This window comes from Ischnura elegans, chromosome 11 (genome assembly GCF_921293095.1).
Source record: "Ischnura elegans chromosome 11, ioIscEleg1.1, whole genome shotgun sequence".
Classification (NCBI taxonomy): domain Eukaryota; kingdom Metazoa; phylum Arthropoda; class Insecta; order Odonata; family Coenagrionidae; genus Ischnura; species Ischnura elegans.
In genome coordinates this window covers 65,682,800-65,710,141 of record NC_060256.1, presented here as the reverse complement: position 1 = coordinate 65,710,141, position 27,342 = coordinate 65,682,800, and positions in this window count along the sequence as shown.

The following is a 27,342-nucleotide window of genomic DNA, read 5'->3' as shown; positions in this document are numbered from 1 at the left end:
CTCGTCAATATAGTTTGCAAAAATGTATAGCTTTTTAGGCGCAATTTGTTACTTCGTCTACATGCAATGATGAGATCACACTTAAGGCAGATTGCTTGACCCATTGAAAATGGATATCTTTAAGAGCGGCACAGAGAACATAATATTAGACCCACGCTATATTTCCAGGTCCCATAGAAGCGATAAATTAAGAATGATGTTTTGTCGAACGGATAGATATGGGAATTCGTTTTTCCCCCGAGCCATAAAGGACTTTAATGAACGCTAGTCCCAACTTCGTTGGAGCAATTCATCTTTTGTGTGTAACACCCCCTGCCACACGCCTTTTAGGCGGCTTGCGGGGTATTATGTAGATGTAGACGATTGAATAAGAAACAACTAACTAACGAACCCTTGGGCTAACGGAATTCAAAACGGTCTCTCTTCAAAACGCAGCCTTTTTCTACGGCGAAGATATAGAGTTTCTAAGATCCGATGACGCCAGATGGGCTTCCAAATTTCCTCCGAGGAAAATGAGAGCACTTATTTTCATATCTCCGGAATTACGTTCATGCCTTGCGTCCTTCGAAAATAAAAAAATACTACGTGGAAACAAGAGTTGCGCAAGCTGGAATCCTTGAAGGGAAAGGGCTTGGAGTGGATGGGACTTTCTGAATTGAAATGTTCCATTTAAATAAAATAAAAAAGGGTACAGTATGAGAGAAGGGGGAAGAAATGCCATGAAAATATCTTTCGCCCATTAAATCGGAGCCATCTGCAAATTCAGAGCTCTAAAAAGTGAGTGTCACCACTTTGGTGGCTGAAGATTTAGATGTCATAAACAGATTAAAGCAGTGACTTCTAAAAGATTGGGAACAGCCATGGTGATGAGACTGACGACAAGAACGCGAAATGACGTCTTTTGTATATGTGATAAGTGCCTTTTGATGAAACACTCTGCAGTTAAGGCAGGGATAGCAACTTGAAAATACCCTCCTTACGAATAGTGATAGAAAACAAATTTTAAACAAGATATAGTTTCAAAATACCACATTTTTGAATTTCCCAACCGATTTAAGGATTTGATACGCTTTATCATCCAAAGCTTGTTGAATCACCATATGCGTATTTGGAATTACGCAATGTTGTGATGAAATAAAAAGCCTCAGAACCCCCTTAAGAGCTCTATTTTTCTCAAACAAAAATCCAACAATTTGAATCAAATGAAAATTTTCCGTGATTATTAAGTATGTGAAATTTGTGCGCAGTGAAAATCATGACATATACAAGTTCTGTTGCTAAGAATTTATTTATTACCTGTCAACGTTAAAGAAGTTTGCTTTAAGTAGATCATCTGCATATCAGTAACAACTGAAAAATCCATCAATATAAGTACTTCTTTTAGCAAAAAAAAAACATTTCTACCTCTAACTTCATTTCTTGAAGTAAGTATTAATGATTAAAAGTTTTATTCGATAATGCTTTTTTTATTGGAGCTGACCTTAGTAATACAAAAAGTTTTTTTTAACTGAAGGATCTTATTAAAGTGGGCATTATGGCCGAACCAATGTTGACAAGCCCAATGGCGTCTAACATGCTAATATATATTTCTATATAATTTACTACTTCATTCATTGGCACGGCGCCTTAAGCGCAGACATTAATTCAGAGGTAGGGAAAGAAAGGAATAGGAACATACAACTGAAAAGTGATGAGGACAACGGTGCTGTGGTAGATGGAAAAAAGCCTATATAATTTTAGCCTATCTAATATCTATAGCCTAATAGCCTATCCATATAATTTAGTATACCCTGCTTTCTGATGTCACAAATTCACTATAATTCATATCAAAGTAAGATAGAATGCAAGAAAAAATGGAACGACAAAAGATTAGGAATTAACAATTAATGGCAAGGCTGAAAAAGAGCCGCTTTGAAAGAGAGGATACAAAAAAGTCTGCTTCGTGAGTTTTTAATTCGCGCTCGTTAGCTGTTGGCTTTGAAACTTTGAAACAGACGCATCGACGTAATTACCTGATCACAGGGTTTGAATTTCACGGAAAATTGTTCAGAAGATATTTTATTCCATTCTGCGTACACTTCCGCATTCTCTGGTGCTCAACTGACATTCTATACCTGACATAAAATTTTTGGGATGGTTAAAAGGACGATTGCTTATTTCTTTTCTTTATTAAATATATGAAAAGGGTGTAAAATGGTTGCTTCAGATCTCCCATCATTCAAGATTGCTTGGTGCGATAACACGAGTTATTGCAGGTAGATAAATTCATCCCCGTACGACAAAAAAATCTACCGTTAAAAAATTATTTTCAACTTCAAAGACGTTTAGGAGGTGCAAGGAGGCCTAAGGATTATCAACTCTGTTTCAAATTTATGAGGCATTAAATTCAAAATTAAAAACGACAACATCGTTTATTGGACGCCTGGATGGAAGAGTGGTGTTGCCCATGCAGTTTGTCAGCCGCATTATCTCTTTTACTCTTACATTAAAAAGTATTGAAGTTGTTGGGACTGTAGGGAGCTGAATTAATATTTTTGGCGTAGAAGACAATTATGAAGAAAATAAACATTAAAAATAAAAGAAATGGGAACAATGGAGACAATAATTAATAGGTACATTATCATACAAAAAATACAGAGTAATATCCTATATTGCCTAATTATATGATTACTCTATAGTAATATTTTGTTATTCTTCATGCCCTAAGTAAAAGATTTAAAAATGTTTTTTTTTCAAAACGTTTTTCAGCTTTCGTATTCGAAATAAAAATACCAATTGAAAGGTAAAAGAGAATGCATATCGAGTGGCCACAAAATATGATACCGTACCCACTAGTGAATGGTTAGGTAGATATAATATTGAAAAAATTGAAATGATACGTTAAGAGATGGAAGTAGGAGAATGCAGGGCAAAGTAGGATCGAAATAAGTAGTGAGTACTCAAAGACGAACATAATAATGTAGTTCACGAGGAGGGATAGTAACTCCATCAAAATTAACTGAATTAATTACAGCGGAAGAAATGGCTAGTTGCTACAAAGACCATAAGAATCGTGGTGATCTCAAGAATTTAGGCACTATAGTTTAGTTGAAACATATTTCAGAAAACAAATACTGCTAATATTACCGTATTCGGTTATTGGGTTTCACTAATTGAATAGGTAGAATTTTTGTCTAGCTAAGCAGGGAAAGGAAACTGATTTTACCTCGATAACATTGATCTATATAATATTGAACAAATGTAATTTTTTTTTAACTTTACATATTTGAATACCACTTTACATTTATTCCATTCGAAGGACAGTATTTAAATATTTTGGCCTTGAATCTTTACACTGATAAACTCGAGGATGATATATTTTAATACCTATAACTTACCACGCTACCTGCCCGGAATTAGAGAGGAAATTACGGTCATCTCTCTATAATATGTTCTCTAAGGAATATTAGCGTGAATAAGATTAATACTGTCGTACCTCAGTTACATAATCCTGTAATCGGTATATTCTTGTATATTAGTAGGCTACATTGCTTAACTTCATTCTTAGCCTCCACTTACCACAGTTACTTTCATTAATGGGTTCAGAAAAAGTTGCTATCCCGAAATTCAAATCACGCATGATTATTTTAGCGTTTTTAAGGCCTAAGGTACTTGCAATTGAAGATACTCGGTGTACAGGGAGGATGGGAAGAATATGCGGTTGTCCATTACTCCTTACCTGCAAATAGAGAATAAAAACTAGAATTAATTACAGCGAAAGAAACAGCCAGTTACTGCAAAGACCATGATCCTGAATCGCGGTTGTCTGAAAAATGCATGCAACACAATTTAGTTGAAAGATATGTTAGACAAAAGCAGTGCATATTATCATAGCCTGATTAGAATTGAAAGTCAAGTTATAAGTTTCATGCATCTTCTATGCTGAATGCAGCATGTTCAAACATGCATTATTTCGCAGCACTAAAATACAACATAAACAAGATAAACATAAAATTGGTAGTTGAAAACTAAATAAACAAAACAGAATTAACTCTAGATTAATAGTGCCACATTTTTAATTTTTTAAACACGTACGTGCCTGTCATAAAAATGGGTGACATGTTTAGGATATAGTACTCAGCCTTTTATAAAGGCTCTTTTCCTTACCTTTGGAATTCAGTCTTAACACACTCAATGCAAAGACGGAGATGCAACGGTAGAGTTTTAGGAATGGTATGATATAAAAAATTACGTTCGCATTGTTTATTGGACAATTACAGGCACGTAAGATTATTTTATTTAGTTGTATCACTCAATTTACTCAGGCTAATTTTGAATTATTCATTGATAAGGAGTTGCTCCACACTTCTTTACTTTTCACTACTTAAAATTAAGTATATAGTTTCGAAAATCATATTAAAAAAATTCCAAGGAAGTTCAAAATGAACTAGGGAGTGGTTAAAATGTTTCTGAAATGAACGAAAAGTCACTAAAAGTCGTATGAAATAATGAATTGAGAAGAGTATTGCTGATAGGCTTGAGGATCATACGCTAATTAACTCACCAGCTGTACATAGAGCATGGACTAATTGGCAGGGTCGAGCTAGATAAGTAGCACCTAGGCTGATATCAACTCAGGGCAACATTTAATATGGTAATATTCCAGGTAGTTCTTGTAACATATATACAGGACGGCTATCTAAAATTTACCCGGCTATCAAAGGTGAATAGTTTAGGCACTTCTTTTATATTTATTTTTATCAAATGAAAATTATTTTTTAATTAAAACTAATATGCATTAATATTGAATTAACCTCATTAAAAAAGGAGAGAAATGGAGGTTCATATTGTGACGAAAAGCCTCGTCACGGCGCATTCTGCGTCCATCTCTTCTCCCCGATTCATGTTGGCGCGCGGCAACAGCGAGTGATGAGCGACCTTCTTTTCTTTTTCCTATGTTGTCTGCTAGAATTTAGCATGTCTCTTGTTTTGTAAAGGGTATATAAGGCCCGGTATTGTGGGATGTGGGGTTGGTTGGATTCCTGAGAAAGCGGCAGTCGTTCCGCTAGAGAAGACGGAGGTCAGCTGTGACAGTGCCAAGGTGGGGCGACAAGACGGGGCTGCGACAGACGAGGGCTACGGCAATTTCGGAGGTCGGGCAACGCGACCAGGGGAAGGGCGTGCGGAGAGAGAAGCGTGGAGTACAGCGAGACACGAGAAAAGTGTCCTTGCTTTTTCGTCAGGACATCACGACATCGTCCAAGGATTTGCGGGAGGTGGTTCCCCGCGATCGACGCATCGTGACCCGGCGGCCAGGATTCGGACCCGCCGTCTTTGACACTTAAGTACTCTAAACCCTCTCCCGGGACGGGGAAATAATCCCGATCCCTCCCCCGCTCCAGCCAGCCCACGCGCCCTGTACGAAGAAAGTCCCCCAGTGTGCACGTGTGTCATCCTAATACTCATGTGGCTTCTGACACAAACTCACGTCTCTCTTTCTCGGTCTGAAGACCATTTTTTAATTGTATCACGATTCTCCCGTTCTCGTCATCCCTTCTGGTTGACGTCAGACTCATTTTTGATTGAACAGAACGTGGAGCATGTAACATTTGATAGTAGAACGACGAACATTACTCATAATTGCCTTTGAAGTGCAGCAAGATTTCGAGTGCCCGTGTCATAGCAATCTCTGAGAGTATACAGTGTTATTTTTGTCCATTTTTGTTCATTTACCCCAACAATCATCTCATCCCTCATTTATTAGATATAAGATTTCTCTTTCTTTTGTGTATGGCATATTTGCTTCATTTTTATTTCTGCAAGTGTATCATTGATGTCTCGCCCAATTCAGCATCACTATTCCATCCCTCATTAGCGTTTAAGGACAGAAGTGTTCGTTTATTTTTCTCTAATAAATTTTTGTATGACAGTCATTCGCTGTGTACGAGGTCATTCATCCCTTTGCTGTGCCATTGTGTTTAATGCCGCGAGTTCCCATCTTGACCGCGAGCCCCAGAACCTACGAAAAATTAAGAACTCGGATAATAATCTCAGTTCGACGGTGCATGGCTCACGGGAGCGTTCCGTCACAATATATAGCCAAAACAACGAGTCTTCAGAGAAATGACGAAAACAGGTCGACATCTTGAAAGTCTTTTGCTATCTTACACTACAAAGAACACATTGACGCACTTCATTTACAGTTCCAATCACACTTTTGTGTGCTTCATCAAACTAAAAAATTAAATCGCTTCTCTCATGCGCCTATAAGCCTCATTTTCCTTTCAATCCCAAAGTGTCACACCTGGCCTTAATCAAAATCTGTCACCACACTCTTAAAGCTATTTAAATATAGGGCCGCGTACATTTTTTCCTCGTCAGTTTTTCTACCCTCTCCAACTCTTGTTCTTGTTCCTCTTTGTTCCTTCCGCACACCCACTTTATTCTCCGACCTCTTTCTTTGTCATTCCGTCCCCTTTTCGCCACCTCCCTAGGAATTCAAATTAGCCAGCCAGTTTAATTGCCTCTTCCCCTCTCTCCATTCCACTCTTCTGCTTCCATTTCTCTCCGTCCCGGAGACAATGGCGCTGTCATCACCTAGGACCACGGCACTCCTCTCCAATACCCTCAGACTCTCTTCACAACTCCTTGCCAGCCTATCCTCTTTCCCATACTCCCAAGCCGTGAGTACAAACCCCATCCCAAACACACCAAACTACCTCTCTCCTCGTTGTCCGCACTCCCACGTATTCAACCGAAATTGGGAGTTTAGGCAGGGTTATTTAACGCGGTTTCACAGACCCGAGAAATCACTGCGACCCTAATTTTTACATAGATCGTCTAAAAAAATAAGCATATGAAGAAATTAAATATCCGTGTACGCCATAAAATAAAAGAACACACACGACACACGATTAGTTTACAATGTATATAATTGAAATTATTTATGTATTTTTTTTCATTAAACAATTCTGCATTTTGAGCCAATAATTTCTATCAATTTATCTTCGATTGGACAAGACATTAGACCTTAATTACATCGTTAATTAGCGATTTAATATCATAAACTTTTTCTCAAACATCGATAACCATATTATTTTCACGAGACCAACTCGGATATAGTTGATATTTACCTACTTTTCTATACGTGAAAGTGAAAAGACATTACTTCCATTAACCACCGTTTTAAAAGTTTTAATATAAAAAGAAATGAATTTGAAACATTTTGAAGACTTCAGTTTTGAATAAAACACAGATTTTAACCCTGAAGGGTATTATATATTTTGGGATACATTCACCTCTATTAAGACCGTTCTAAAAATGATGTTGCAAGAATTTTTCCAAAGTAATCGGTAAATTATAACGAGATGTAAGACATCGAAAAAAATTCCTTCCGCATCAGCCATTCTCACAGATGTTTGATGGAAAAAAAAACGCGAAAGTTACCACCCACTTTGCATGATTTGGCGATGACATTAAGAGTTCTGGTTCATTGACTGGCCAATGCATACATTTTCATCGAGGGAAGATATCGCTCTTCAGTTGTAACCAGCAACGGACCACATTAGGTCCATGGACAATTGCAGGCAGTAATGGAGAAGTGGTGAACCACTAAGTATAATAAGAAGTAACGTCATCAAATTATCAGTGAAAGGGTTACTCTGGCGATTTTTCTGTCACAAATTGCTCGAGAAGTAAGTGAAGGATCAAAAAATGAAAAAACTACGAGTCTCTTAATTTTTTTTAAATTTCGCCACAATTGACTAAAAAAGATCCTATTGCATCAGGCAGGCATAAGCCTTCATAATTCAATCCGAAGATTGGTTTTAATAGGTGAAAGCAGAGCTCGCTTGCCCCATACTAAGCCACAGGCATGTGCATTTCATACAATCAGGGTTGGAGGGCCAGCTCCTTTCCGTATACCCCCTCACACCTCGAGAATTTATATTGCAGATATCCGGAAGCTTCACTCAGAATATAAACTTTTTGGTCGAGCCTATCGGGTATAGCAGCCAAGCTCTCATCCTATTAGCCTTGACCCTCAATCCATTATCTTAAAAATTAGTATTTTGAGGTGTAATCGTTTATTTTGACGAGACCAACTCCGATTTAGATGATATTTACCCATATCTCTATGCATGATTGTGGAAATACATTACTGCTATAAACCGCCCTTTTAATAGTTCTATAATGAAGAGATATAATGAGTAGCCAAATATTCTAACTATTAAGCTACCATGCTCCGCTCCGGTTAAGCCTTAACTAACTAGCCTTAGCAGTTTAGCTGTTACATAGCTATTAAGCTTCAGACAAACGCAAGATAAACAAAATTGACCATTCGTGATATAGCATATTATTCATTTGAATGTCGATTGCTAAGTTCTAACATCACGTATCTCAAAAAGATCAACTTCTCAGGAGAGCAGAAGAAACGATTTATATTTTTAACTGTACCCTGAAATTAAAAAAAATATAAATTAAAAATTCAAAAACTGAAAAATAAGCATACATTTGTAAACAAAGAGTTGTTTTTTGCATGAATTTTATTTTTTACATGTAATTACTTTTTGTTTAAGATACCGTCTCAATCCGGCCAAATTTTCAGATACGTGTTGTTAGAACTTAGCCATCGATATGGTACTTTAAATGTGGTATCTACATCCAGAAGAATACTTGTGCGTAGGCGGTGAAGAGAGAGAATATGGCGGGAAGGGGGTGGTTCGGAAAAGGCTGAGATTGGGACAAAAGAGAGGGGGGTCTCGCGGAAAGAGACAGGGAAGGGGGGGAAATCCAAGGGGTCCACGAGGCGTAATCAGTACGTCCTCAGTTCCCTGTGATGCCTCCTTTAATTTCGACCCCCGGCTTCCTTTTATACACACTCTCATTCAAAAGCCTCCAGGGAACCATCCACGGTCGGATCCTACACACGCCCTCATCCAACCCCTTTACCGCCACCTTTCACCATCGCACCACTCTTGGAAAGGCACCACCACCCTTTCCCCACTTCATTTTCCCTCCTTCTTCAGGGTACGATGCTGCTGACCTCTTCCCTATTCTCGCATGGCTTACCTACAGCCTCTCTATCCACCACTGCGAATCTCAACTACACCGTGATACCGAACAATCATGCTCGCAATCAAGACCGAGGTTATATGATATGCTGTAGTGGTTACGCAGAAGGCTTCGCCAAGTTGGACAAAAGAGCTATATAATCCATTAAATTCGAGGTTCCATAATGTAATGCTCCGCTTGAGACGATTGGCCGATGCCGCAGGTGCTTCAATGAATGAAATATTCTTTATTAATACTGTATGCATGGTATTAATTTCAATAAATGTCATTGCTGTTAACAAAAATTCATTTGTCTTTTTCAATAACTACTTAATTATAAGCCACCATGTATTAAAATCGAGGTTCTACGATATGCTGTAGTGGCCAAGCAGAATGCATTCCCAAGTCGGAAATAAGAGTAGTAAAATCTATTAAGATCGATGTGGATGAAATGCTCTATAGGCCAGGCAGATGATTTACTTAAAATGGATACATATTCTATACAATCTAATAAAATCAAGGTTCTATAAAATGTTGTAGTGGCCAAGTAGAAGGCTTTCCCAAGTTGGTAATTAGAGTTATAAATTCTATTAAGACCTAGTTTGATGATATGTTCTACTGGCTAGGCAGTTCATTTACCCAAAATGGATACAGGAGGTATGCAATCTATTAAAATCGACGTTTGATGGTATATTTTCAATGATTACGCAGAAAATGTCCCTATGATTTTACAACTGTTAAGTTAATGACCTTTGACAACGCAAAAATTTTTATTAGATGCACCTTTCCGTTGTCATGAAAACTGTTTTTCTAAGGTATCCAGCCTTTTCGACACTTTATTTAATACTCTGGATTTTTAAGGAAATTCAATAATTAAGGCTGGTGAAAAATTTGCAATTATAAAAGTTTCTTACAGTAAATTTCTAAGCTTTTTTAATGAGAGCTATTTGTGAGTAACAGCAATGCGATTGCGGAATTCCACCCATTTTGAGATTTTTCTATTATCTATTAAGTTACCAATTATGCTTGAAGGGAATAACAGAATTAACTTTTTCATATATCTCCGTATACAATGGTCTATTTTTCATATGCTCAGAGCGGTTTATTCGGAGTGATTTTCCAAACGTCTTCACACGGAAAGCAACCTCTACAATGCACTGCACCCGTAAGATGAAATAATAAGAATTGTGTATTGTTCTATCCCTGTGAATCTGAATTACACAGCAATTCTCAAAGATTTTTCCTACATTCAAGACCAAGGACCTAAAATCTGCTGCAGTGGCTTAGAAGTTAATGTTAACAGTGAGGCATGCAAGAGCAGTAAAAAAATATTTATTACCTAACAATTTTCAGATTATTCTTGAGTTATATTACAGTAAATACAATAAATATTCTCTGGTGCATAAATTTATATCACTTTTTTCACTTCAGTTTCATCTCTCACGTCAGGGAATGTCGCTGACTTCTTCTTCTAGTAAAAGGGTGAATTACATTTTAAAGCACCGTTTATACCAGAAGAGCATTATAGAATATAATTACCGATATGTCGATAAATACTGGTATACTTTTAATATCAATATAGCGGTTAGTTTTACGCAATATGTTAAAAAATCTTTACCCGACAATTAAAAACCCCAAAGTGATTAAATTAGTTATATATATTGCAATGTTCCTGCCAATATCAACTACACAATCATTCCTATCGACTCTTCAAGCAATGGAGCAAAAAAGACCAATGTCTAACTACATACTGAATAAATCCTTAGATTTGTCACTATGACCAAGCACTTTTTCGACAATTGAAAAAAAAGCTGCTTGAAAGGCTGATTATTGCAATGCATGTAAAATAGTTTCTCAGATATTTCAGATAATATCAGTGTATTTTGCATATCCGGTTTAATCTGCATTGATTCACCATTTTCTCTCTATCACTGCGAATCTCAGCTGAGCCGAGGCGCCAAAGATCTTTTCTGCAATCACGAGCAACGTCTGTCATAGTGGCCAGTTAGGTAGTTTACTAACGAGGCATGCAAAGGCTGTTTAAAACACCACGTGTCATCCGATAAATCAACGATTACTCTAGAGGTATTACAGTGCATACACATATTTTCGAGCATCTTGATATTTACCTGTATACTTTTTATGGTGATGTAATGGTTCATTCCGAGCTATTTTCCCTAGCCCCTATCACGACATCAATTTTCCTCTTTCTTCAGGGCACGTCGTGTCCATGATTTCCTCGTTATTCTCCCATGGCTTATCTACATCCTCATCTTCTCTCTTTATTGCTAAGCGTGAATTTCAACTACATCATGGATTTTAGATACCTATCCTGCAATGAAGGTTCTAGGATCTGTTGCAGTGGCCATGAAGACACTTTCTCAATGAGGGACAAGAGTGCTGTAGGTAAGACCTTATTTCAGGATCCGGGAAAAAAAGTAAACAACAGTATACGGGTAAATATCTACTGATATCTCGATAAATAGCGACATATTATTCTACAGTCGATTGAACTCAAAATTTGGTGTTTTAGCGTAAAAATTGGTAACCAATTCACAGCTCAATTGAAAATGTATGCAACAACAGACAGGCCAGTTAAGGAAATGGTTTTAAGGAATGGGCCTTCCCCAAATATGAAAGTTCCCCGAAAAAAAATACATGATCTTTTTAGCCAAACTCGGAGTCAGATCATGAGATGGGCCCTATGTATCGGTACACTGGTGTGCTATATAATTTATCTAGGATGACTTTAGTGATACTTATGTAACAAAATCATGTTTTTCTGCATAATTATTTCAGCATCAATTGCTCCTTACTTAGGAGTCCTTAGCCTTGGAAAGCGCATTTTTTTGCGGGAAAGCAACACGTCATCGAAAAAACTGACTCAAGGAAACTCAATAATGAATATATAGACTATCATGTCATTTCAAAAGCAAGCATCTTACAGCAGATAAATGCCAAATTTTTAAGCCTATGGTCTCTAGAATGTTTCACAGTACATACACATATTTTCGAGCAACTTGATAGTTACCTGTATATTTTTCATGGCGATGCCTATGGTCTCTAGAATATTTCACTTCTATAGTCTTTACAAATTTTTTCAATAGTGCAGTACAACTAAGTGCCTTATGAAAACTTGATAGATGCTAACCTTCTCACCACGTCTTACTGCGCTAAACCCGCCAATATTGAGTATGAAAATATAGATATATCTAAATAAATTACTTTAAAACATTGAAAAAATTACCAATTCATTTAGTTATCACTCAGTGCAAGGTCAAACGTGGTTACTCAAGGTCGGCTACTATATATTCCGAGAAAACTAGGCTTAAACTTGGAAGTCAGACTTGAGGAAAAGAAGCAACACCGGCTTTTATGATGGGTGGACTAGTTGGTCTAGAATGCTAGCCGTAATTCTTTAAGCAATGCTGTGCTAGCCCTCGTTGCTGTAATTGGAGTACGATTATGGCCTTCTATCCTCTCTGGTGCAATCCAGACCACCATTAAATGAGCTTCTTACGAGCAGTCAAGCGAACGCCACCAACTCCCTCCCCTTCCTCAGAATACCTTGGGGTTTAGGCCCATGATAATGCAGCGCACGTCTCAAAGCAACGAGGAAACATCTTTTCTAAGTGGGTGGGAGCTTCATGGAATGACCAGCAAATAAAAAGCTTGCTCCGACCGCTCATTTTGCAAGAACGAAATCGTGTAATTACCCCGATGTTCTTCAACCACCCTGGATGCACCCTGGATAACTTCTCTCTCCTCATTATGCACGTACTACAAGTCAACGCGGAGGTAGATCATGTAACTCGAGCTTCAACCTGCACATTCAATGGAGTCATATTCATCCAAAGGTGATGATTTACACTAATTTACGATTCATGTTCAGTTAGTCCTCTGTGGCCTCTCAATATAAGAGGGTTTTTATCGTTACTTTCACCTCAAAATTCGTGTGGGGTTTATATATTGAGCCAAATGAAGTCACTCAAGATTCAGTAAAAATTAAATTACGTGACAAGACTGTCATATAAATGTTAATCACATCAAAATTAATATATTTAAATATACAGCTGTATATGTATATACCTTATACTGGCTGTAGACTACTAAGGCATACCTCCTGTCAAGTAACAGCTAATTGGTTGGCTGGATTACTTTGAAAAGCTAACTTAAGTATTCTTAAGGGTTACTAACGAATCTATTAGCAGCAAAATTGTCAGAACTTTCAAAGCTAAACAGGAATAGAGAACGTCTTTTCAATAGGAATACCGAAATTTTTATTTGTACCCTTCATTTTCAAAGAGGGCTACTGTATTTTCTGAGCGATTATGCATCGAAATATTACAAAATTTGGCCATGCAATGGAAAATTATTTTTGAATTCTCTCTCATTCTATATAAATAATATTAAACGTTTTCCGTGGAAAAATAATAACACATTAAATATACTAGTTTTACGTGGAGTTTATTAGCATTAACATACATGCTAAATTAAATATCCTAAACGGATAAGTGCTATGAATGTATGGCGCTCAACTCCAGCAAAGGTTTAACTTGGAGATAACAGAACTCTCTTGTTTCTAATTACAAAAGAGATCGGATTCCCTAACTTTTACTTAAACTCAGTAACGTTGCCACACCTGTTGGTGTTCTGCCTCTGCGGTAATGTTGTTGCATTGCTAAGTACCAAAAAAATCATTGGCAAATCAGTTGCTTGGATTTTGCTATGTTGGTCTTTTATTCTTGTTTGGTCAGTCATTCACCGCAAAATTGTTTTCTCCATCTTTTCACTTATTTATTAAAACATCCTTTGTGGTTGGGGTTCAACAATGGTATTCACATTTAAGTAAAATAGTTACGCATGTAGATACCATATTTCTATGAAAAGCCCTTTTAATACTTAAATAAGGAGCAAACCAATTGGTAGAAGAAGAAAGATTTTGTGCTTTCCCGACGAATGGACTTAGTGAAGAGTTCTTGGGATCACCAACGGGTCAGGAACTCCATTGGTGCCGACGTTTCGATGTCCGACTCGGTCATCGTTCTCGACTCGCAGCCCTGAGGACGATGACCGAGTCGGACATCGAAACGTCGGCAGCAATGGAGTTCCTGACCCGGTGGCAATCCCGAGAACTCTTCACTAAGTCCATTCGCCCGGAAAGCACGAAATCTTTCTTCTTCTATTCCTCAGGGCTGCGAGTCGAGAACGATGACCGAGTCGGACATCGAAACGTCGGCAGCTATGGACTTCCTGACCCGGTGGCGATCCCAAGAACTCTTCACATTTGGTAGAAGTTGATGACCACTATTCCATGATAAAATAAAAAAACTCTCATTTCATTTCGTTAGTATAGACTCTGGGCTGAGCCAAAAGATTGGGTGAAATTAGGTTTACTATCCCCCAGACCCTGAAAACGAAGTTTAAACCCTCAAGCCATTCCCCTCCGATCCAAACGGGGTTACAATTTTTTGCACCCAGTTTCAGGAGCCCGCGGATGAATAAGGGAGCCCAACGTGTATGTAGTATGGCGGGAGAGGAAGGGTACGGGAAGGTCACGAGGCTCAGAGTCAACGGGTCGAAATAGCAAGGAAGCACAGGATTTGGGGGAGAAACCCGGAAATTCTTGCTCCTCTTGGTCGCATAGCGACGGATTTTTGTCATTCCTTCACCTTCGGAGGGATGTGGGAGGAAAAAAACTCGACGAAGGGTGAACGTGTGAAAAAAAGGTTGAGCGTTGAGGAAAACGGTAAAGTTACCCTCTTGCCCCTCTGAACGTGGTGTCTAGTCTGGAGACGATAAAACAAAGTCACTTCATTTACGAGGATAATAATATGCAACTAACAGGTCAATTAGTCTCATATCATAGGTCTGTTACCGTGGCTTTCAGGTATATTTCAACAGCAATGAGAGAAATTATACAAATATCAGGCACAAATTGAATTGCTACAATATATCCTGATATTAAGGATACAATAACTGCTATACTCCTAAAACCCACAAATACCTGTAAAATTAGGCCTTTAGGCGCGGGAGAGAACTCCCTCATCTGTAATTCGAATGAACACAAAAATAGCATAGTGTCAACAATGTTGTATATTTGACGAAATACTAAAATCGATATTTCTTCTCCAATCGCAGAAATTAACAGAATAAATAAACGAATTAAATAAACGGGAATAAACTTGTTTTTCAAATTTTCTAAGAATTCCCAATATTATTCCCATTTTTAAGGTTCGGCACTATCGGAAGATATCGATGAAACATAGAAGCATATTTTTTTTATATTATCAGTAAGAGTAACAACATTCTTACGCTATAGAATAGAGAAAGTTATAACGAGAGAAAAAAGTTTCTATATTTTTAAAATGTTTTTCTCTCCTTTTTAATTGCGAAAAAAACGCGAAATTTTTCATAAATTAAATTCTTTGCGCGATCGGAAGAATTGCAAGATTCGGAAATTAATATAATTGTTTTCAACACATCAACAAGTCCAATTTCTTCTCACTAGTTTGATTTTTTCGGCACCAGACATATGAGAGGCCTCATATTTTAAACTTGTATTAAGCCTATATGCCTCATGGTGAGTTATTTAGGCAGAAGTACAGAAAATTCCATTTATCTTTTCCCCAAATAAATCATATTGTTAGACAGCCAATATAAGAAGTAAAATTAATGGTAAAACAATATACATATCAAACTGGCAAACTTCATCCACTCACCATTAGCCCTGAGGATGGAACCCGACTCGTGTTCCGAAACGTCGGCAGAATGGAGGGAGACCACCCGGCTGGAAGCCCGAATAGCCTTTTTTGAATATACATATCTATACACTACCTGACTGTATACTAGGGGCGGTCATCAAACAAATTTTTTCGAAAGTCAAAGTTCGACATATTACAAAATGTAGCCCGACGTACCAAATGAACAGAGAAAAAAATTTGTTCATGTAGGTTGACATCCTACGGTTGCACCAGGGCCGTTTATGTTAAGCTTAGGCAACCCGCAACACATTCCCTCTTTTTACGCTATTTCGGCGATAAATGTCGTGATTTTAATGATTTTTCAGCCGATTCTGCACCAGTCATGTACGAAATAGTCGAGGTAAGCAACATAGGTCGAATAATAACGTTTATTATACAATCACCGGTATTAAAATGCAAAGAAACGTAAAAAACTTTGAAATTTTCTTAATTAATGGTATATATTTTAATTTGGTGTACTCGTATGGGCATGGTCGCACTAATATGACCCTACCGTTTATATACAACAACATTTTTCCCCTCTCTCATCCTATAGTATGGATCTCCTCATCTCCCTACGGCCCGCCTATGAACTGATATAAATACACTGGTCAGGGATATGAAAAGCCCTGATGCCTTCATCTGGCGAATAGGTCTGTCTTGCCTGCAATATCCTTTGGAAGGCTACTCTTCGCGCTTCGACCCTTCCATCATTCACCAATGAGGTTGTTTTCTGGATGAGCGAAGAACGCTTTGCTCTGGATGAATTTCTCAAGAACTCTACTTTTTACGGAATTGTCTTATTCTCTTAAGCATTTCCCAGATGTGTTCTGCTTCTGTAATCTTCCAATTTTTCTTTATTGTGAACCCCATAGGAATATAGAGTTTCATCATAGTCTCGGTTATTGAATTCAAAGCCACTGTTGGTCGTCTTGTTTCTATGTAAACGCGGATCACTCTGTTGGCCGTCATTCCCCATCTGCTGTTATTCATTTCCCCATTATCGCGATCAGCCAGCTCTTGTGGGATGTATCCCCTGGAAATACCACGAGCCATGTCCAGCGAATAATTTTGGTATTTGCTGATGAAAGATGAATTTAGTTCAGGATCAGGTAGACCAAGATCAATCGTCTGAAATTTCATTAGAGGTAGCTGCGCACAGGTCTTTAGTTGGCGACCAATTGACCCAATGTAGATATTTGGTCCCGTCGTTGGCCGATCAAATTTCTCCAATTTAAGTCGAAGAGGGAGTTCATCTGAATGCAGGAGGCACTTAAATCTAAAAGGCACGCCCGAGACGCACGTCGATAAAACATATAGCGCCTCCCTTTCAGCCGGTCGCGGTGTTCGAATGTGATCCATCACAACCGATGCACCGTATGGAAGACGTGTCAATTATAGCAGCTTCAACTAATTCGAGGATAGAGTTTCCGAGCCATTCTGTTTCTCCTGTTTCAGTTTATGCATGTCCCAAATGAACCCCGCCGGGTTCTGCAAGGATGACTACATGCTCTTCGGTTATGTCGTGATGCGCACTTCATTGTTGCTGCACAATTCCCTGATTTTCGTCTTCTCTTTTCTTCCCTCGAAGAACAATGCTATTCTCGGTTGATCTCTAAGCTTTTACATATCCTCTGAAGTCGCAAGCTCTCTGTATTTCTTCCTTTGTCGCGCAATTTTCTTCCGGTCGACAATCATCGATGCATGTTCAGGTGTGACCTGGCCGACGTCTTCAAACGCTCCAGTCACGAGGGTTGTTGCAAACCGCTGGCTACGTTGTGCCTTTTCACCGATTGGCAGGTCACAGGCAGCTTCAGGATGTTGCGCGCCGAGCTATTATAGGATGGGCTGGAGGATGGTTGCCATTCGTCGCCGAGCACAGGCGGCGAGTCATTTTGAACTTTAGAGCACTAAGAATTGAATTTAGAACCAATTTTCTGGGCAAATGATGTCCTACTTTCAAATGATTCCTCCGTTTTTATCATTTTTTTTCTTTGGCAGCCTTCTTCCAATGTTTTTTTGTGGTTTTCCAATCAATGGTCCCAATCACTAGTTCTCCGGTCGATCTTTGGTCTAAAAGGAATGATATTTCTTCATTTTTAATTTACGTCTTCGGCTTACAAATACACTAGGCCAATTTTGGAAGACACATTGAGGAAAATAAAACAAAATGTTAACATCTTCCTTAAATTAATAAAGTCTCGATGGGTAACGGAGGAATTTTTCTTCTTTGTGCTCTTCATAATTTTTTTACATTTCGTGTTGTATCTCTAAAATGCCATGAGGATGCCGCGGTTCGACATTAAAGGTCCAGACGCGTCGTTCTACACTTGGTCCAACCTGTCGGCGACAACATGGGCAATCTCCTGGACCGATTGATCAAAGTCTCATCTTTCTTGCATCTTTTCCATCTTCACCCATTAGTAATACTTCATAATATCTTCATATGTGGGAAGATATCTCCCAAACATCTGTCGAGGAGCGCCAAAGAGATGACTCTCAACTGAAGAGCGTGTCAATACATTCATTTTTTATTTTAGTTGCTTCTCCATTAAAAAAAATCACTTCGGCACGAAATCCTTGCCTCACAAAACCTTGCGAAAGGCCATCCACATGTTCAAGAAAATTCATCAATAGCGTACAGGGAATATGTATATAGTAAAGGAGAATAGAGGGGAAATGGAGAAAAAGGAGAGGATACCGGCAAATTTTACTTTGTTTTAATTTGTATTTACATAGCCTTCAGCAGCTCACTTCCTTCCAATCTGTTTAATTACCATTTATCTCCACCAATTTTGGATACAAAAAAGATTGCATCTTAACTGGTACGTCATAAGACTTGAAGGGTGGGTAGTAATGGGAGAAGCTGGAGTTGGAGCGCCCTCCACGTGGCGAGTTCTGGGTCTCCCTGAGAGCCAGAGTGGCACCTGTTCTCATGGTGGGTGAAGAACTGCAAAATTTGGAACACGGAGTCATTTTCGTAGACGATGTAGCCTGAGCAGTGCGTTGACATTAGTTCATAGGTGGGAGACGAGGAGATCCTTACTCTAGGATGGGAGAGGGGAAAAATGTTGTTGTATATAAACGGTAGGGTCATATTAGTGCGATCATGCCCATACGAGTACACCAAATTAAAATATATACCATTAATTAAGAAAATTTCAAAGTTTTTTACGTTTCTTTGCATTTTAATACCGGTGATTGTATAATAAAAGTTATTATTCGACCTATGTTGCTTACCTCGACTATTTCATACATGACTGGTGCAGAATCGGCTGAAAAAATCATTAACATCACGACATTTATCGCCGAAATAGCGTAAAAAGAGGGAATGTGTTGCGGGTTGCCTAAGCTTAACATAAACGGCCCTGGTGCAACCGTAGGATGTCAACCTACATGAACAAAATTTTTTCTCTGTTCATTTGGTACGTCGGGCTACATTTTGTAATATGTCGAACTTTGACTTTCGAAAAAAGTTGTTTTATGACCGCCCCTACTGTATACACTATAATAAATCTACCCAATATACAATATTTCCGTGCAGCTACATATTCTAATATATTACAACAGCATGGGCCAATGCAATATTTTATATTGCACTTATCAGGCCGCGAACGAAAGCGTTAAATATTTTTTAAGGGTTTTGTAATTGGTTTTGCCCTGTATATTCCGACCCAGATTACATCTGTTTCATTAAGTATTATTATTGAATAATCCATGGGGTCATAGCTTATAAAATATACCATGAGTGTACTTGAAGGTGAAACTTTCCTTACGCTATGAGGAAAGTAACTATGACGTCACTAAGTAATGGATAAGTATCCAATTTCTATGAGACATTCTTCACTTATAATCCTTGGATGCCATTTAATCGAATACATGAAATGCATAATTGACTGAGACTATTATCCTACTCTTTTATGAAAAAACCTTTGTATTGATACTTTCTAAATGAGTTTCTATTAATATGGAAGAATGGCCAAATATAATTTGATTACCAGAGGAAGTAACGGACCTGAAATAGCCCTTTGAAAAGGGATTACGACCTTTTCCCATAAATAACCTTTAATGATGAAGTTAGTTAATTATCAGCACCTATTTTATGAGAGGAAAACCAATTAGACTCGTTTGGTGGTTAGTTATAAAATGAAAAGAGTGAGATAATTTATCGTAAATTATAATCCAATCAATTTTGGGCCATTTTCGTTGGAAAATCCTCCCTTTCAGAGAGTCGAATCTACTGTTAACACGCTGTACTCCCCATTTCTCCGGCTTCTGTGGGGAGACATGGAAGGGTTTCTCATCTGCATTTTATAATTGAGTTGGGCCTCAATCCAGGATGTCCGAGAGGGACTAAATACCTTCACTTTCAAAATGGCTCGCCAGTTTCAGAAAAGCGGGGTTTCCGTGTACTGCGGTCTCTTTTTGATGGCAAAGGTTTCGCAATGACTAGGGAACTACCCGTAACGAATCAAGGGCCACTGAAATACCGAATAATTTTTAGAGTTTCCACACAAATTATATAGATAAATGGTAAATCGGTAGCCCATATCAAAAAAGACACAGTGAAACAAAGTTATTTCGTTTAAAACAATGTCAAAAATTTACACCTCTCCAGGTATGATTACAAAGTTGAGGAACGGTCATTTTGATTTGCATCAATTTGGATTCCATCAAATTGTAAGCATAAATCGGAAATTCCTTCATGGTGAAACAAAAACCCAGTATTGTTCAACAAGCTTTCATTTGCTGTCGACTTGTTTCGACGACGTCATCATCAAGACAAACAAGATAATGACGCTATAGCCGTTAGAACTAGTCGACAGCAAATAAAATTTTGTGGAACAGTACTGAATTTTTATTTCACCATGGACAGTCACCATGAATTCCACCAAGTTACGCCAAAATCAGTTGATTTCATTCAGGAATTCCTTTTCATTTATTGAAACGCTCGCACCCTTGAATTTCGAAAAAATGAAATAAAGCAAAAAATAATATGCACGCACATGAGGGCCTAAAAAATTCATTATTTTTCACTTAGGTAACGATATGTAAAAGAACTTTCAGTAATTATATTACGTAATACTTTTGTGACGATGCGTGGGATGAATATATGATCGGGAACGAAATATTTAAATTAAAATCGTATCAGTTACAACCGCAAACGTTGCGAAAGAGATCACTTTCAAAAACCAAAGCATGATTATAATATACATAAATAATGAGCAGTGTGATTCGGCCAAAGAAAAAATTCAAATTTTTTCCTTATTACATTTTTGTTGAAACGTAGCCGTAAATCTACGCCTAGATTTTTATTTCTAAATGAATTTAAAATATTAAAATCAAGTATGGATTTAACAATTTCAACGCTCAGAAAGAAGAATAGAGACTAAAGTACTTAGTTACGATCACAAAGCAGTTAAGAAGTAGGAGAAAACAGCTTCGTCTTAGGTAAGAAAGCATACTTTGCATAAGCAAAAAGTTCTATAAAGCAAAACGACTAATATCTAAGGAGCTATCTTCTAATAAATTCATGACTATTGTATTAAAAGGGAGTTTAGGTCATTGATTTGATTTTTATAGCACCTGTATAGATATGCACTCACGCTACATCGGTGTTCTAAAACTTCTATTATCAAAGCTTCAATGACATGAATCAATAAAAAATATTCATCGAATAAAGCGGACACCAAAATGTTGAAGGAATAGTGTCTAGCCTCATTTTTTTCAACATATCAACTTCTGTATTCAAAGTAAAGAGTAATCATTGAATAATCTTGTTTGTCTTGCAAGATAATGATTGAAAATTAAATTTTGTCCTGATTCATTATAATATAACTATTTATAACCAAGGTGGTACCATGAGCTTACATTAAAATTTTGAGTATTTTTGAGTATGAAATAATCGATTATTATTGTTGCTAACATAAGGGATTTAGATAATATCCATTCATATTTGTTGATGTCATCTGGGTAGAAAGGTCATTGCCCCAGTTTATTTTGGAGGGGCTAAAATATCCGGGGGTGGGCTTAGATTCCAAAAATTAATATACTAATACTATTTTTGGACACTGATCTTTCGAATGATACTTATAGTGTAAATTGTAAAAACTAATATGATTTTTGATTTCACAAATTTTGTTGCTCGTATCCGACTACATGTTGGAAGGTAATAACTGACAACCATTTTCCGCTAATTTTAACTAAATCGCAAGTTCTTTTTTCCAACTTCCCCGTAAACAGGACTTCATTGCCTTTACATCGGGGGTCTCAACATTAACACTGCACAACACAATTGCCCATGCCCTGGACATAGAACACATGCCCAGGCGGGACTCAAACCCAAGACTATTGGTGTGGCAGCCGAGGATTTTACCCCAAAGCCACCGAGGCCTGCAATACGGCTCCTACAAAAGAATCTCTCTGGTAAAATTGAAACTTGCAAACAGCATAAATCCAGGCCAGTGCATACTCTCTTTCCATTCCCCTTCAAATGAACCAACCCACAAGTGAGCATAAAGCGCAAATTATTGAATCAATTTTACCTGACATACACGTAATAAATTATTAAAACGAATTTCACTGCCAAAAATTATTGGAAATAAAGAAATAAAACTTTGTAAGGTTCACTATTATTTAATTATGGGCACGACCCGGGTTTCGTAACTTGGTTACATCGTCAGGTTACCAAGTTACGAAACCTGGATCGTGCCCATAGTAGTGAACCTTAAAACTTTTTAATATAAGACACGGTCTCAGGCGTTATTTTGTGGAATTGATTCATTATTGAATGAAATAAAATAACATTGTTTTATTCCACACTTTATTTTAAGTAGCATGACCCGGGTTTCAACATCTTGTTTCAACATCTAGCACAATTAGATCTAATTGTACCTGATGATAACACTAGATGTTGAAACCCGGGTCGTTATCATCATCAGGTACAATTAGATCTAATTGTACTAGATGTTGAAACTAGATGTTGAAACCCGGGTCGTGCTATTTAAAATAAAGAGTGGAATAAAACAAAGTTATTTTATTTCATTCAATACTTAAAAAGTTTTATTTCTTTATTCCCAATACGGAGAGGTTTCACAAAGTAAAGTCTGAAGTTATCACCCAAAAATTTATGTTTACATATACGTAAAATGTAAAAAAAAGTGTCCACCGCACTTAGAGCACCAAGGGTGTATATCTCACGAAAATGCGAGCATAAAATCGACGAAAGTTTTCACGTGATGCGAAATTAACTTCAGCAATATGCTCACCGTGGGTGACAGATGGCTGCCCGCTCGGAAACCTCTCTCAATTCATCGCAGAAACAAACAAAACAAGACTGGCGGATCAACCGAGAGAGGCTGAAAAATACGCCTGAAAAAATATTTTCCCACCGCGCCGCCGCTGTTCGACAAAATAACTCATTAATACTTTCATTCCCGGAGATGCCTCAGGCTATAACTCGACCGAGCAAGTGGGAAGGGAGAATAAAAATATTCAACGATTCCCCTAAGTCCATATGTGCCACACATTTCCAAGGCTACCGATAGGAACGAGGAAAACCACAGCATTCTACCGCAGCGTTATTTACGATCAGGAATAAGACATTTCCGTTTAGGTAGTCCAGTCGTTTCATATATATTTTTTACAGCTTACATACCTCTCCTGCAATCACCGGGGAGAAATAATTGGGTGATATTAAATCGAGATGTGGTATTATTTCTTCCTTTACCTAATTTATTTTCTCCCCTTCTTTTTGATGGGATATAGCGTTGAATGGACCATATCGCAATAAGCCCTTGATTGATTGTAGAAGGGAAATTGGAAAGGCTAGAAACAATACTCAGGATATCAATTACGGGAAAGGAATTCTAGCTACGTGCGTCAGGCAGTAATGGAATGCTCTATGCAGTAATTTTATCATATGAGCAAATATCAATATCAGGGTCAAATGCGCTACTGATATGATTTTTATACTTGAATCGGACGAAGGAAAATTAATATTTGAAATGAAGTGAGTTTTACCTTCAAGATGTTAGCATTTTTTTTTACTTCTGGTTATAAATAGGTTAATTAATGAGGTGGTGGTGATCACGTACATCAATTGAGGTTGAGATTCTAGGCAGCCGCGAACCTATTTCATTAAAGAACGAGTTACGATTCCATGCATAAAATAGAAACACGATTTTATATGGAATTAACTCCGTCTACAATTACTGTGGTGATGAAGGTAAAAAGCCAAATTCAGTGACCTTATAAAGAAACGATGACAGGGGTCAATTTGAATAATGCAAAGACCCCGGATTTTCATGGAACAAAAAGACAAGATGCTGCAATTTCCCGAATCAGTTATTTTTATCGTATAATACCATAATATAATTCCTTTCTCTGACTTTAGCATTAAATTTTGCAATGTATTCCTGGAAACGGATTGCGTCTTTAAGATTCAAAATAGGCTTATCATCAACAGTCAGTCATCGGAAGATTGGTTTGACGCTGCACTTTACATATCTCCTCGTAAAGCTGGTCTTGCGGCATCTATATATTCTTCAGGGTTATATCATTCAACAATACCCCACATATCTGTGCGAAGAGTTTCTCTGCAGCTTTTACAATTCACCTGCCTTTCTCCGATAATTTTTTATCAGTCCAACTTGTCTCTATAAAAGAAGTATCGTTGACATTATGGAGGTTGACATATCTGTGCGAAGAGTTTCTCTGCAGCTTTTACAATTCACCTGCCTTTCTCCGATAATTTTTTATCAGTCCAACTTGTCTCTATAAAAGAAGTATCGTTGACATTATGGAGGTTAAGATAAAAAGGAATATCAGTTGTACCCATCGGTATTTACGAATAAAGCACTTGCCTTACAACATTACAATCAATTCTCCAAGATTAACCCATGCAGGTAAATAGCCGGCGATTCGCCGGCCTATAACGATCTTACTTAAGGCAAAGAACAAGCTAACCGCCTGCAGTGTGATTTCCACTGCATTTTAAAATTATACATGACTAATGAATAAATATAATGCTGAAAATAAATAGTACGTACTAAAAATACTAAATTTATCGTGTTACAACTAAATTTATGAATCTTGTCTTAAAATTTCATACAATATATGGTATTATGTAAATGAAAACTTTGAGGTAAATAAAAAGGGAAATTTTCGTGAAACGTTAAGAGGTGAATGGGTTAATTCCACTGTCCAGCCAATGCACTAATTAAATACAATAAAAGTTTTAAGGAACAATATTAAGCATTAGGTACCAATGCACAAACTTTTCTTAAATGGAAAACAGTGGGCACGGGAAAATGAATGAATACATGAAGAACAAGATAGGACTGTGAATGACAATGAACCGCAAACTGACTCGATCGAAAGCAAAAAACAAAGGCATTGGAGGCGGAGAACTCGAACGCCGAAATGGGAAAAAAATGCAATGAAACTGTCTGACTCGATTGGACTGCCTGTTTTGGAGACTTGAACCCACATCATTCACTCTATTCCAAGTACGACTTTGAAGGCAGTCACTTCTGCTAAAAATTTTTAGGTCATAAGGATAAAATTAAGGGGCCTATGTATATTTTTTTAATTTTGGTGATAATTCCTGTAATTTTGGATATTGAACAAGATCGGTATTTTATTGGGATGCCAAGTTTTTATTTACTTTTTTACTTAATTTACTTTTTTCATTATTGCCGCAAATAAATATTAATAATCAACCTCATAATTGAAAAAAGTACAGATAAACAAGAAATTAATTTTGATTGCAACCTTAGTTAATTAATTCCACTTCTTTCCACTTACATAGGGGTTGATTCATTACTTATTCCCCTATCTGTTCATCTTTTACGGATTTGTGTTTACTGCTTCACTCTCATCTACCTTAACCGTTCAGGTATTTCCAATCTCTACTACGGTCGATTTGGTACGAAGTGCTTGCATGAAAACTTTACTTAAAACCTAACTTGTAACCTATCAAAGTGATATGAAAACTTCAATGCCACTTGTGCCCCCCCAGTGACTCCCTCCCCGCTATAACTCTGGTACCACATTCCTTTTTTTATCCTTGTAACCATGGCGCCAACTCCACTTTAACACTTAAGAATCAAAAAGCAACTAAAACAAAGAAAACTTGAACTTCAGAAATTAAACAGAATGTTAAGGTGCATAAAAACTTGCGTAAATGTGATTGCATACCTTGTTTATGCAGTAATAATCAGGGGTGGATTCAGCATTAAATTCTTGGAGGGGTCATGAACTGGGTTTAGGGAGTAAAGAATACTTCCCTGGAGGGAGGAGCGTTCTCCCGTGAAAATTTTAAAATAACTATTTTTTTACGCATTTTAGAGCCTAAAAGTTTTTTTTTAAGAAAAATGAAACTGACCAATTTTTGACACATAAGGATACAAAACTAATAAAAATTTAAAATGCTCTATGAAATCAAGATAATCATAGGTAATCTTTTAAAACATTGTGTAATATATTTTTTCTTTATTTTTTAACATTTCTAAAGGAACTCTTCTGTAGTATTATCTGTTGAATTATCGCTCACGACGAGTAAGGGAATTGATTTCATGATTCTATATTCCAATTCATGCTATGTTTAGTGAATTTACTCTATGATATTTGTGCAGTATATTGTTTTGGCACTTAGAGAACTGAATAACTTTCTAAATCTAAATCTAATATCTAAGTCAGCGGACGGGGTATGCAAAGAGGATTGCTTAATGTTCACCAATTAAAAAAGGGGGGTCATGACCCCTGTGACCCCTCCTGTATCAGCCCAGGGTAAAAGTGTATTACGATAATTTAAGGGATCGACGTTCGACCAATCCCCTTGCATTAAGTACGAGGAGAATAAAACCGTCCATTCCATCCGCTGGACATCCTCTTGTCCCTCCCCGGCATTCGAATCTCCTTCTCCTCAATTGCCTGGTCAGCCACTTCTTCTCCTGTTAGCGTCGCAATTCCCGTTTTTTGTCCCATGACTGATCGATTTGAGGTGCAAGCCACTATCCAGTCTGCAGATCTTCCCTCCCACACCCCTCCTCACTCTTCTGCTTTTTCTCCGTTCCTGAAACCAGTGTCCGAGACTCAGGGTCTACAGACCCTAAGTGCCGTTTTTGCTGACCGAACCCTTACTCACCGGGGCCATTTACTTGTAAACCCTGTTCATTACTTCCCGTCCCTCTTTCAGACGTGGTTTCATGCCGGTTTTTTAGCCATGGATTCAAATGGACTTAAACCCCCTTGTCTCATGCTCAAAATGGTGAGAAGGTAGTTTCACAAGCAGTATTTATCACGATAAGTCTAGTGCGTAGAGTTAAATGAAGCGAGGTGGGAAAATGTTTTTCCCCAATTACAAGAGCCTCACGAGGAGTTTCTATTGATTTTATTCACTATTTATGTCCTCTTTACTCCATAAATAAATCAAATATACTTGAACTGGGATGCATGATCCTTGAAAGATATTAATCGTTAAAAATAGAACATAAATTTGGAGATAATAATTTATTGCAGGAGTGAAACTCCTCGAAAGAAACATATTGATGGCATTTCCCACGGA